This window comes from Saimiri boliviensis, chromosome 3, assembly GCF_048565385.1.
Source record: "Saimiri boliviensis isolate mSaiBol1 chromosome 3, mSaiBol1.pri, whole genome shotgun sequence".
NCBI classification, from domain to species: Eukaryota; Metazoa; Chordata; class Mammalia; order Primates; family Cebidae; genus Saimiri; species Saimiri boliviensis.
This window is the reverse complement of record NC_133451.1, coordinates 167126471-167139217: the sequence shown is the minus strand read 5'-3', so window position 1 is coordinate 167139217 and position 12747 is coordinate 167126471. Positions and strand designations below refer to the sequence as shown.

The following is a 12747-nucleotide window of genomic DNA, read 5'->3' as shown; positions in this document are numbered from 1 at the left end:
ACAATCTAGCAATTTGGAGAAAGAATAGTTAATATCATTTCCTTTTCTTTCTCTGTCTCTTCTTTCCTAGCTCATAGCTCAATGTCTCAGGTGAACTCTTCCCATGTCTGCCTTTCTGGTCAATTCAGGATTAAGTTTTTTTCCCAAACACCTGAATGTATTTTTTGGTCTGTTCTTTACTGCCACCCCCCAACTATTGTGTAATTTTTATTATTTATTTATTCATGCATTTAGTCATTTATTCAAGTTCTGAAACACTTGAATAAATGACTAAATGCATGAATAAATAAATAAATACACGAATTTAAAGGCTGCCAAAGCAAAATTAAAAAAGATCACTCAACTTAGAGTAAGATCTGAGTCAAAGATCTGAGTTGAAGAAGTGCTGATTAAGCCATGATCGGCTTTGGTACTTTGAGTGAGTCTCTTAATCCCCTTCAATCTCAATTACCTCATCTACAAAATGGAGATAATTATTCCCAGGATTGTTATGAGATTAAATGAAATAATTGATATGAATGTTCTTTTAAATTTAAAAAGGTTCTATTTATCTTCAAATAGTGTAAGCCAGTTTCTCAAACTGGTTGCAACATTTTATTCAGCAGCAAAAAACATGTCTTGACTTGCTCTTAAAACAGAGATATGTAAAGGAGTTTCAGCATCAGATTATTCCGTCTTTATTTACCTAACCTAACAGGTTAGGACCCTAATTCAATTAGAGACTGACTAGAACCACAGGGTAAAGGCCAAGATGTTGCATTTAAAAAAAAAAATAATCACAAAATAATAGTATACTCTTAATATGCTTTTTGTTACCCTTCATACATCTTATCTGAGGACAGCAACATTGTTTAATAAATAAAGCCGGATCAACACTGGTTCAAATCGGGCTTTTTAGGCATTAGATCTAGCAAAGGATTTAAGATGCATGTGTTGAGATCAGAGCACTGAGGATCAGGATGAGTTCCTGAGATGTTCTGCATTATTATTTCTGGATTAAGAGATGATTAAAGAAAATAACACTTTCAAAAGGCAAACGACACAGACACACCCCACAGTCGTTTTCAATAAAGAGTTTATAGCAAATTGTGATGAAATAATATAAGCATGTAAACCTACAACAATTAGAGAGATGACAAACCACAAACACTGACACAATATGGGAATTCAGACCCACAATTATGTAATCCTTTTCCCCCCAAGGAAGTAAGATATACAGTTAGGTGTGGTTTTTCTTCTCCTGTTTTTTCAAGGGAAGCATGGAGGAAAAAGCTGCAGCTGGCGAGTGTCACGGTCAACAACGTTCAGTGATCATTACACAAGATAGAGTCTACCAAGAGAAAAAGAGGTCTCGAAACTGCCTGGTTGTTGTCATTGCTTTGTAAGTGTGGATAAACTTTAAATGTGGAAATTTTTAAAAAACGTATAGACTGAGTTTGGTGGCTGGAGTGTTAATATGAGTATCTGAACAAATACTTCCACCATCTGAACTGATTTTTCTTATTAAATTTTAAACGGTTTTAAACTTTTCAAGTTTTGGAATATCTTTTCTTATATATGTCTATAAGCGCTCTCATTTCTCTGAAATGTACAGTTTCATCCAACTTTTAAAAAAGTAACTTAAAAATAATTTTATAAATCTTAGAACTGATCTAACTTCAACTCTTGCCTTTCAAGAATGCCACACAATTAACATTATAATGGAATAACTTGATAGGTAAATTACTACTAATTGCTACGAATTTCAGGAGGGATCCTGCGGCTTATTGATTTTTCAGTGATTGCAGCGACCATACATATTGGAATAGATTTTAATATCATGGGTTATGTATCTCTAATAAGCTTCTAAGTTATTTTTCTAATCCCACATTTTCTTATTGGGCTCTATTTACAGAAGAAAATATGTTTTATTATTTCCTTTTTTGGATAACTTGTCTCCAAGACACGTGAAAGGCTTTGTCTGTTACACATATGTGCACACACACACACACGCACAAAGAGAGAAAAAGAGACAGACAGAGAGAGAGAGCAGGAGAGAGAAAGAGGAAAGAAATCAAACTCAACAAATAGCATATCTTAGAACACTGTAATATCCAGATCTGAATGACTGGGTTAGTAGGACTAACTAAAAGGAGGGCTGAAAAGAGAAAATTTGCCTTCAAGAGATGATTTCAGGCTATAAGTAGACTTAATAAAGCAAACTCATAATGTAATTTACCTTTTATGACAGGAGGAGACTGTGCCAATGGTGGTTGGGGAAGTGGGGGAGTTGGAGAGGTTTACATCAGTACCTGTCATGTTCAGAGATTGATGTTCCACTTCACTTTCAATGATTTCCCCTATTAAAACAGACTAACCTTCTGGAAGGAGAGATATGGGGATTATTTATCAACTGTTAGCCCTTTGTGGCATTTAGAGCTACTTTTTTTACTGTCAAAGGTAAGTTTTCTGCTTTACCTGAAATAATCATTTATATATGAAAAAGTTTAGTTTCCCCTTTAAAAATTCCCTAAGAAGTTAACTATTACCAAAAACAAACAGTGAGTGCATAGTCTACAATTATGGTTGTGTGGATTTAGGCTAAGTGGTATTCTGAATAATTAAATTGTAAAAAAATTCTAAGCAAATTGTCCAGAAAAATTAAATTGACAACTAATCTCAGCTTAAGTTTTTAAACATTTTCATCAAATTTGCTTCTAAAACCAAAGAGTTACAACTTTATTTAACAAGTTTCTGTGAGTGTAGTTAAGTCTCTTCACTAAAACTGAATGTCAGATTTATCAGGAGTAGAAGGGTTACTGTGAGGGTTAAGGAAAGTGATGGATATGGAGGTACCTTGTAAACAATCAAGGGTTATACAAAGATAACAGCATTATTAATAAATAGAATCATTTCCACTTCCACTGTAAAATTCAAAGCATGGAAACAATTTTAACATTAGTTAATAACTGACAATATGACTGAGAAATATTATAATTTCAAAGAAAAACTTCAAAATTTAACACACTATACATGGAAAATGTTGACCAGAACTTTTTTTTTTTGAGACGGAGTCTCACTTTGTCACTCAGGCTGGGGTGCAGTGGCGCCATCGTGGCTCACTGCAACCTCTGCCTTCTGGGTTGGAGCAATTCTCCTGCCTCAGCCTCCTGAGTAGTTGGGATTATAGATGTGCACCCCGACGACCAGCTAACTTTTGTATTTTTTGTAGAGCCAGGGTTTCACCATGTTGGCCAGGCTGGTCTTGAATCCTGACCTCAGGTGATCTACATACTTGGCCTCCCAGAGTGCTGGGATTACAGGCGTGAGCCACCCCATGCCCAGCTGGATAGAACTTTTTAAACTCTCAGATTACTGAAAGTTCCAGAACATAATGGGGCACATCTATTCATAACAGAGGTATTATCAAATAAGTCTACAAGTAATTGAGAAATATGTGGAAATTATGACTAGTTTGAGAGCTTTTTCAGCTATTTGCTCACTTCCTTTCAATGCCTCTCACTCCGTAATGTGTTGTCTGCACTGAGGTCTCCAAATCTCTTAGAATTGTGATTTCAAAACAAAAATGTGTGTGTGTCGGTTTGTGTGTGTGTGTCTGTATACACACATACTTATAATACATTTAAAAATACTTAAAAGTACTCTATACTGGGATGAGTATCATAGATGATTATAGTAGATATAATTGTACCTTTCAAATAGTTTTATGGTTAATTTCAGGTGTTTTGTAAATGGCTGATTATAATGTCACTATTATTATTATTATTATTTTTAGAAATGGAGTATCAGTATGTTGCCCAGGCTGGACTACAGTGGCTATGCACAAGGGAGATCATTATGTACTATAGCTTCAAACTCCTGGGCTCAAGTGGTCCTTCGGCCTCAGCCTCCTCAGTGGCTGGGACTATAATTGTGCCACTGCACCTAGCAGAATATCATTATTTTTATCTTGCATTATTTTTGCTTCATACACTCTGTCACCTCTGCCGTTCTTTTTTGTTAGATGACCATCTGATATCCTGAGTTAAGAGTGATTTTGTTGATTTATATAGTATTAACTAATATTCACAAAACTTGATTTCATTCTTTACAGATAAAAGTGACTATAAATAGATCTGGTATTTGCATCTTACGCCATGAAGCAATCTGTGCTCCTCAATAAGGCAAAGAGGGCACCCCCTTTTAGAGACCTCTGCTTTACAAGGATGACACTATCAGAAGCTGAATATTTGTTCAGTAAGATTTTAAAGGCAATGGGCAACCTCCACTTCGTATCTTGTATCCTCTACTTCACTGTAATTAAAAGACAAGTTTTTTAAATGCAAATATTCACTGAGCCTAACCTTGCATAGATAATTTCAAATGTCCTTTTCTAATTCCTGGACAGCTTCTGATAGTGTCAACCTTGTAAAGCAGAGGTCTCTAAATGGGGGTGTCCTCTTTGCCTCAGTGTGGGGCACAAATTGCCTCATTATGTTGTAAGAAGGAAATACCAGAAGATCTACTTATAGTCACTTTTATCTGTAAAGAATGAAATACACATACACATACATACATATATTTATAAAATTACCCTTCTCTAAAATTTTGTCTTAAGCCATCTGGCTTCATCTAGTTATTAAAATATCTTTGTAAAATATTAGCTGATATGAGCTTACCCATGTCCCATCGCAGAGATATTTTTGTATTTATAGGGGACACTGAAAAAATTAAATTACTGTAAACGTTTTGAAAAACTATATTTTTTCAGATACGTTTTGATACGCTGAGAGGCCTTGGGAGCAGGGTGGCTTCCCTGGTACCTCTAAGGCCATCTCTCACTCTCATGTAACCCACCTGTCAGTTCTAGTATGAATCCTGCTATTGTGATCGTTAGAGTGTTAAATGTTCATCTCTCATTTAAGAGGCAGTTTTCTTTTTCCATAAAAAGTAACATATTTTCATAGCATCCACAGAACTGACAATATCAGAGACTCGGAGAGGCACCAAGATTAATGACTGCTGTTTTTTCCCCAGTTTACTGCGTGCTAGCACTGCTGTTTCTGATCTCTGCCCCACTGTTGGCAACAAATCTCTCTTCAATTACAAGATCCAGCGACTTATGAATCAATCTAAATTTGAAGCTTTAGATAATATCAATGAATTTTAGTGAATGCTGGAATTTAACATAAAATTACATTTATTGAGAGTGATCAACATATACATAATATTTAGAACTATATCATATATATATATATAAATACACACACACACACACACACTAGTGTATCATTATGGGTAAGCATGTATTTATCATGTGCTTTTAAATGTATTTTTTAAAGAAGGTAAGTCAAATGAATCAAGTGCTTTTATGTTTGTGTGGGTTTTTTATAGGTCTGATAATTCTACCAGAAATGCATTTTATTACTGGAATAAAATGCATACTATTATGCCACAGCCTTAGTATCCCTATGACTTGCACTCAAAAGAGTCATCAAAGCCATCTCTGAGGTGTATACGGATTACTATGCTTTACTTTTCACTACAACATAATATAAATTATAACCATCGACACACCAGAAAGCACCATACACTGGTAGCAGCTAAACTGGAGAAAGTAGTCTTAAATAAATCAATCAGGCCCTTTTATTCTACTTTTTCTCTCTTAAACACAGTATTTTCAAGTAAGTACCACAACACTACCCCCAACTGTCTGCCAACAGTTTGTCTGTCAACTATCAGGATAGGGCATTGTCTGTCTTGTATATACCAATTTGTTCATAGTTCCTATATTATAATTTTTAAAAACAGTCATGGTGATTTCAAGAACAAGATACCATACTTTACAGGTCTAATCAGGAGTTCAAATCTTACTGCTTATTTTAGAAAATGTTAATTTCAGTCTCCTATTTTATCTACATCTGTGTATATAAGGACATTGCCTAAGAAGACAAGATACGGTGATTTTCAGTTGTTGATAAAATGCATATTTGGATATAGTCCATATTTTGGCTATGCTTTTAGACTGTGGGATATATGTTCTCAGAGCACACAGCTGGAAGAAGAGGGTGTTTGCCTTGATTTCCTCTTAGAGAGAAGAAACAGTGACAGAAACTTGTACAGTCTCCATTTACTTCAGCTGGTCACTACTATTTGTGATATTAGCTGAAATCATTCCAGTTAGAAAGCAAACGTCCATGCATGTTGTGAACTTTTATAATTTGGTTTTTATATTTAAAAGTCTCCATGCTGTGGAAGCAGTGTCTAAGAGTTCCATTCATGCGAAATCATATTTTCATTGAGTACTCTCCATACTTTATATAAGGTTTTCTTTTAAATATAAAAAGACAGAAAATTATTATTATTATTATTTTTGAGACAGAGTCTTGCCCTGTTGCCCAGGCTGGAGTCAATGGCATGATCTCGGCTCACTGCATCCTCCGCCTCCTGGGTTCAAGCAATTCCCGCATCAGCCTCCTGAGTAGCGGAGATTAGAGGCATATGCCACCATGCCCGGCTAATTTTTGTATTTTTAGTAGAGATGGGGTTCCATCATCTTGGCCAGGCTAGTCTTGAACTCCTGATCTCATGATCCATCCGCCTCGGCCTCCCAAAATGCTGGGATTACAAGTGTGAGCCACCGCACATGGCCGACAGCAAATTATTTTAAAAGAAAAATTAAAAGAGACATTTGATAAATTATGCATTCATGCTACCTCTAGCCATATTATTTTTTCAAGAAAATATTCATTTCGGAGTTTTCATAAGTGAGACTAAAAATAAATACTTCAGCTAAATATATAAAATATTAACTGCATTATGTTCAAATTTGCTACAGAAAAAATTAACAAGTGAAAACCAAAACCTATTAGCTAACTTACTGAAATAAATCAGTTTCCAAAGGATATGGAAATTATTGAAAGAATAATGACATATAATTTTGGAAGTTTCTACACCTTTCTTATAAACTTGAGGTTTGTGGAGTTTAAGTTTAAATCAAAGTAAACTCAGTGAGTGAGTTCCTTGAAAAAAAAAAAAAAAAAAAAAAAAAAAAGGCATTGTAATAGGGCCCAATATGCAGTTGTCCTGTGGCCAAATTTGTCTCTTTATCCCAACGTGAAAAATCTACAGAAACATTTCGCTAGTTTGCTTTTATAACACATTGATCAAATTCTTTACCCTTAATTTTTAAAACCGAAACAAGCAACACCTTTTTAAAAAAAAATTGGGGGAATTAATAGTATATGTTACATGCTTTCCATATATTTCAAAAGAATAAAATTCATGTCTTTGTTGGTTTGCAGTTTTTAGTAAAGGACCAGAAGGAAGGGGAAGGTGTGGATGTTGCGTCTTTGGGTTATGTGTTTAGGAAGGGAGCAGCCAAGGATGCACCTGCCTTTGGCACTGGCATAGGCACTGGAACAGCACATGCCAGATGTCATCTCAGAAGAGGCAAGAAATACGTGAAACACACACAGCCAAGGAAACACAGCCTTACGCTGAAATGGTATGATTCCAAACAAAGACATAACTGAGTTTATGGTCAACATACCACCATGTGATACAATAAAATATTAACATTCTTGTTTTTCCAACTGACACTATATGATTATTTTTTAACAAGTGCAGCAAAGTATTTACTTTTTTTTCTAGGAGGAAATTAACATAGAAGCATGACTTAAGGTCATGTAATTTTACATTTGTAATACAGTGGAAAGATATAGCAAAATTTATCCTAACTTCAGGGAATAGAATTCAAAGTATTTTTAAATAGAGTATTTAAATATTGGAGGACTTTGATTTTAAAATCAGCTTTCAAAGCAAAGATTTCGTGTGGTTTACTATTCACTATTAACTATGCTGTGGCTTCTAATAAATGATTATGAGCCCACAGGGGATGAATAAGTTATGTCCTTTAGAATAATCATTCTAAAATAAACATTTAGAGGTTCTAGATATTATTTCAGGGTAAAATGAATTAGTTTATCCTTGCCTTTGATCCAGTACAGATGACTATGGGACATACTTTCTTCCAAGTGATTAGCTGACGGCAACTGACTCTGGTAAGGTTCCGCTGCTACTATAGGTGTACGGCTCCCCAAGCCAGACCTTACAAGAAGGCAGGGTGCAAAAAAGTGAGAGAGAGAGAGAGCACTGTTTGGTCACTATCAACCACCTTATCATGGAGAAACTAAGGAATGGAGATTAAAATAATTTTGATTAGTGCATATGATGTGGTGAATTCACACTCTGTTCCTATGCTCTCTGTTGATTCAGGCATCACTATTCCATTTCCAATATCTACTCATCCATCATACCACCAAAACGATATGTCCTAACAACGACAATAAAAACACAATCAGTTTTAAAATAAAAATTCTGACCTCTAGATAGGCTGAAGAGAACCGCTATAAAATAAATAAAGGAAGATAACAGATACACTTTATTTCCACCTTTCTCCCTCTTCTTCATGTAAATAATTTGTTAGAGTTTTAAAATATGTATTTCCCCTTCCTCAACAAAGTCTGGTCGATAAATGCAAGTGAGGAAACTAAAATCTGAAAAGACAAGGTTCATGCAGTCAACTGGAAAAGTCTCTACATTAAGTTGACAACTGACCCACTGTGGCTATTTCCAAGGTAGCATTCCATTGGCCTGGTATTGGCAATGTTGTGACAATAGTCTTTACTCTTTAACATTCATACTTTACCACATGAATGTTAAGCAGTCTCAGGACAAACAGAGGGTGGGGGCTTCTCTTTTCCTTAGAAGGATATTTTTCAATTATATATTTTGTTACATCTTGAGAGATAAAAGCTGTATCTGCAAGGGATTAAAAGATGTTTTATATTCATGGTTTCATTTCTGCTGAAATAAATGCGTAATTTATACCACACATAATTCATAGCGATTTAGGCCTATTACAGAGTTCTAGCGTCTTTTTTATGATAGTTACTAATTAAAGCAGAGTGTTACTGCCACACTGAGCCTACATCTGACATACAGGTTTAATGAATAAAATGTCCTGACACAAAAATGAAAGCAATAATGCAGACAAGGCTGCAGGCTGTTATGTTTCAAGTGTGTGGTAAAGATTAAGGGCATTCACTGAAGTGATGAACTGTGCAGAGAAGGACCTTGTAATTTCTTTCCTTAAAGCAAGAAGTAAAGGAATTTTTAGAGAATCTGAAATAGTACTAATTTCTCTAACTCCTGGGCCCCTCATTCCCAGTTGTCCTTCTCTCCCCTCCAAGAATTTAAACTCATAAGAGTCACTTTTGAAGAATAAATGATGGGATATTTTAATATAATCCTGAATATAGGTTTAGATTGAAAATGGGAATTGGGACCATAATTAATTATGTTGCCAAGTTTTTTAAACTTTAAGAAGACAGGTGGAGGCAAATGACATTGTATAAGAGTGCAATCTTCTAAAGGTTCACAGATTAAAACTTTGGTAAAAGGACAGTATATTTTTTGGCATTTGATTAATCCCATATGCAGAATGACTGAAGAATTAATATCGTTTTGATGTTTTCATTTTCTGAAACCACTGTAATAAGAGACCAACATAAACCAAACCAAGTATAAGCACAATATTAGCGAGGGTTGTGGCCTTATTATCACTCTTAACAATCAATAATGAATAATCATACCGACCGCCGTCACTACACTCTGATTTATACAAATATTCCCTCTCGGATCCATCTATCACTTCTTTCAAGATAATAAAATAATTCAATCCCATCAAATCCTCAGCAACCTCTCCCTCAGGAGGGATGTTTTATCTGTACTTCTGTGAGCCCAGGGAGGATTTTACTCGTTTGAAGGGGGCGGAGAATGGAGCGGGGTCCTATTTATTTCCATTGATGACTCCCCTGGTTCTCACAGGCGCTCTGGGACCGGGTGGGAGGAGGAGAGGAGGAGGTGCGGAGATTCCCTCCGTCAGAAAAGAAAAAGGGTTCAGGAAGCGAGGCAGGAGGAGGGGGGGTGAAGGGGGGAATGAGAGGGTAGTGTGTTTGGAGAGAGCAGCAACTAAATGAAAAAATAAATTCTTCATCGACAGATGAAAAGCAAATTTATCAGCCCAACAAAGTTGCTTAAAAGATCTGTGTAAATAATTAAAAAAAAAAAAAAAAAAAAAAAAAAAAGAAGAAGTAAAAAGCATAACAACAACAAAACCCCAGACACATACTCAGGTTCATTTCCCGCTCAAGTTCTTGGTTTTAGGGAGCCCTCGGTACCCAACAGCAAGAAATGGACAGCGCCCCGAAGGGGGCCGGGAGGGGAACCGCGACTTCGCTGGAGGGACCGCTCAGCGCCAGCGCAAGGGCGCCCGCGGCAAACTCCGAGGAGCTGGTGCGGGGCGGGTCCGGGGAACTGCGGGGAGCTCTCACGCCTGGGCCTGGGATAGGGTGCGGGAAGGAAGGGAAACCGAGAGCGCGCAATGCAAAGAAACCGCACCCAAAATTCAGCAGTTTGCAAAGTGCCTCCAAGAAAACAGCTGGGACCTGGAATCCCTCGTTGTAGCGGCCGCGGCTATTCAGCTCAGGAGAAAAGGTAACGCGGCTGAGAGCGAGCTCCAACTCACGCACAGACTGGGCGCAGGCACGAAGCCGAGTCTCCGGGCTGGAGCGGGAGGGGGCGTTGTCCCCTCGGGGGCCGCTCTGCTCCCTGCAAGAAAGTGTGAGCCGGTCCCAGGCCACCTCGCTCAACCAGGGAAGTTTCTCTAACGATGCTCGCCTACCACGCAGAGGGCAAATGAGGAGCCAGAGCGGTTGAGGGACGGCCGAGCTCCCGGCCGAGCTCCCGGCCCCGGCTGCCCAGCTCCCAGACGCCCTACGGGAACCGGCGCGCTGCCTGGACCTCTAGCTTTTCGCCCCCCCAACACACGCCCTACGCAAAATCCACTCCCGCTGACTTTCCCTAGCGGAGGGCGGAGGGCATGAACCCGGAGAGGGAGGCAACAGCCCTCTTGGCAGGCGGGCAAAGTAAGTGTGCAGGCCAAGTCCGGGATAAAGGCTCCACGGCTCCCGGGACCCCACAGTGCCCCGAGCTCCCCTCCCAGGTCTTCCCCGCCCGTGCGCTGTCTGTCCACCTCCTCTCGTCTCTCCGGGCCGCCTAGCTTGAAAAGCAGCTTAAAAAAAGAAAGAAAGAAAGAAAGAAAAAAGAATAGAAAAAGAAAACAACAACAACAACAACAAAACAACAAAAACAAAACCGAGGGAAACCTGCTTCTGCCCCTCATGCCCTCAGCTCCTACGGATAGGGCGCCCTCGAGAAGCTTGTTGGACCCTTACGATTTGGGGGCGCGCGCCTCAAGCCCCCATCTCGGATGACCCTTCGGGTGTGAACGGTCCTTGTGCTCGGTTTCGGGGTGGCGGGCTAAGGCGTCGGGGCTCTGGGACTTTGCTTTCCTCTCCCCACTTACCTTAAAAAGATCTGTTTGTTTTTCGTAGGGAAAAGAGGAAAAATCCCTCCCAGAGGTGTGGTGTGCGAAATAGTCCACGTCCCCAGACCCTGCCAAGATGCTTAGCACCAGTATTCAGGAACAAGGAACCTGGAAGGCGGGGACGGAGGCAGATAAAAGAGAAAAATTCAATCCGATGAAGTGTCCCAACTTTGCGGTCGCCACAGCAAACTTTAAAGGCGGGCGAGGGCGGGCTGCGCGCGGCCGCCGAAGTTGCTGCGAAGTGGAGCCGGGAGCGGCGCGGGGCTGGGGAATCCCGGGGCAGAGCCGGGAAGCGGCGGGAGGTCCTTTTAAACCGCTGGGAGCGTGCGGGGGCCGGGCCGCGGGAGGATGCCGCAGCGGCCCGCGGGGCTGGCGCTGGCTTCGCGGGCGGCCAGGAGCCGCACAGGCGCCTGGCTGGAGCGCCGCGCGGGGTGCGGAGAGAGCCGGGCGCACGGGGCGGCAGCGGCGGTGGCGGGCGCGCTGCTCAGTTAGCTCTGCTCTCTCGCGGCTCGAAGCGGGGAGTGTTTGTTCGCTCCCGAGTGTCACTGCTGAAGCCCAGAGGCTCTTCCCCTCCCAGCACTTACCCTCCCGCCTCACCGCTGCCCGCCCGCCCCCTCCCTCCTCTGCCCGCCGCTTCCCCCTCCGTCCCTCTTCTCCCTCCCGCTGCGCGCCAGCGCGCGCTCACTCACACACACACACACACACACACTCATACACACACTCGCACTCTCTCCCTCTTCTCCTTGTCGCCCTCCCCCCTCTTTCTCTCACATACACCAACCTGCTCAGCGACCCAGCGCTCCCCAAACAGGACCCTCGCAGGCGGCAACGCAAAGGACACCCTGCTGTCCTAACCTCCCCGCCACTCGGGGAGAATGAGGGAGGCCCACCGAACCCTCTGGCGAAGCTTGCAAAACCCAGGAGACGCGCACGCGGGACCATCACACTGTCAAGGAGACTGGGGTGCACAATAGAGGGAAACTCTGGGGGCAGGAAGGGGGACCTGTTAAATCCAGAAGGTTGGTGGTTGGAGGCGGAAAGCAGAGTGTGCAAACTGTGCATTCATGTCCCACTTTTCACTCGAACGCCTGCGTACCACAGCCTTCACTCGGGGAGCGCTTCCCCCTCGGCGCAGACCGAGCCTCCTTCGGTTTGAAACTCAGCAGCTGTTTTAACAATTGAAAAGCGGCCCTACAGTACCAGTGAAACCGAGCAGTGTGTGTGAAGCCATTAAGGCTGACTAGGTAATTATGATAAGAAGTTACCTAATTAGCAACCTGGCCTGGGCTTAGGAAAAGGAAGAAAAAAAAAAGTGC

The 12747-nt window shown here is 40.7% G+C and overlaps 1 protein-coding gene across 1 annotated transcript in view; it reads right to left on the bottom strand.

Annotated features, from left to right (window-relative positions):
• NDNF (neuron derived neurotrophic factor) overlaps positions 1–11965 on the bottom strand; it is a 40061-nt gene extending 28096 nt beyond the window's left edge. The window contains exon 1 of the mRNA XM_003936223.4: positions 11411–11965. The gene's annotated coding sequence lies outside the window, so the exon portion shown is untranslated. The remainder of the gene's footprint in view (positions 1–11410) is intronic.
• Between the last annotated feature and the right edge of the window lie 782 nt (positions 11966–12747).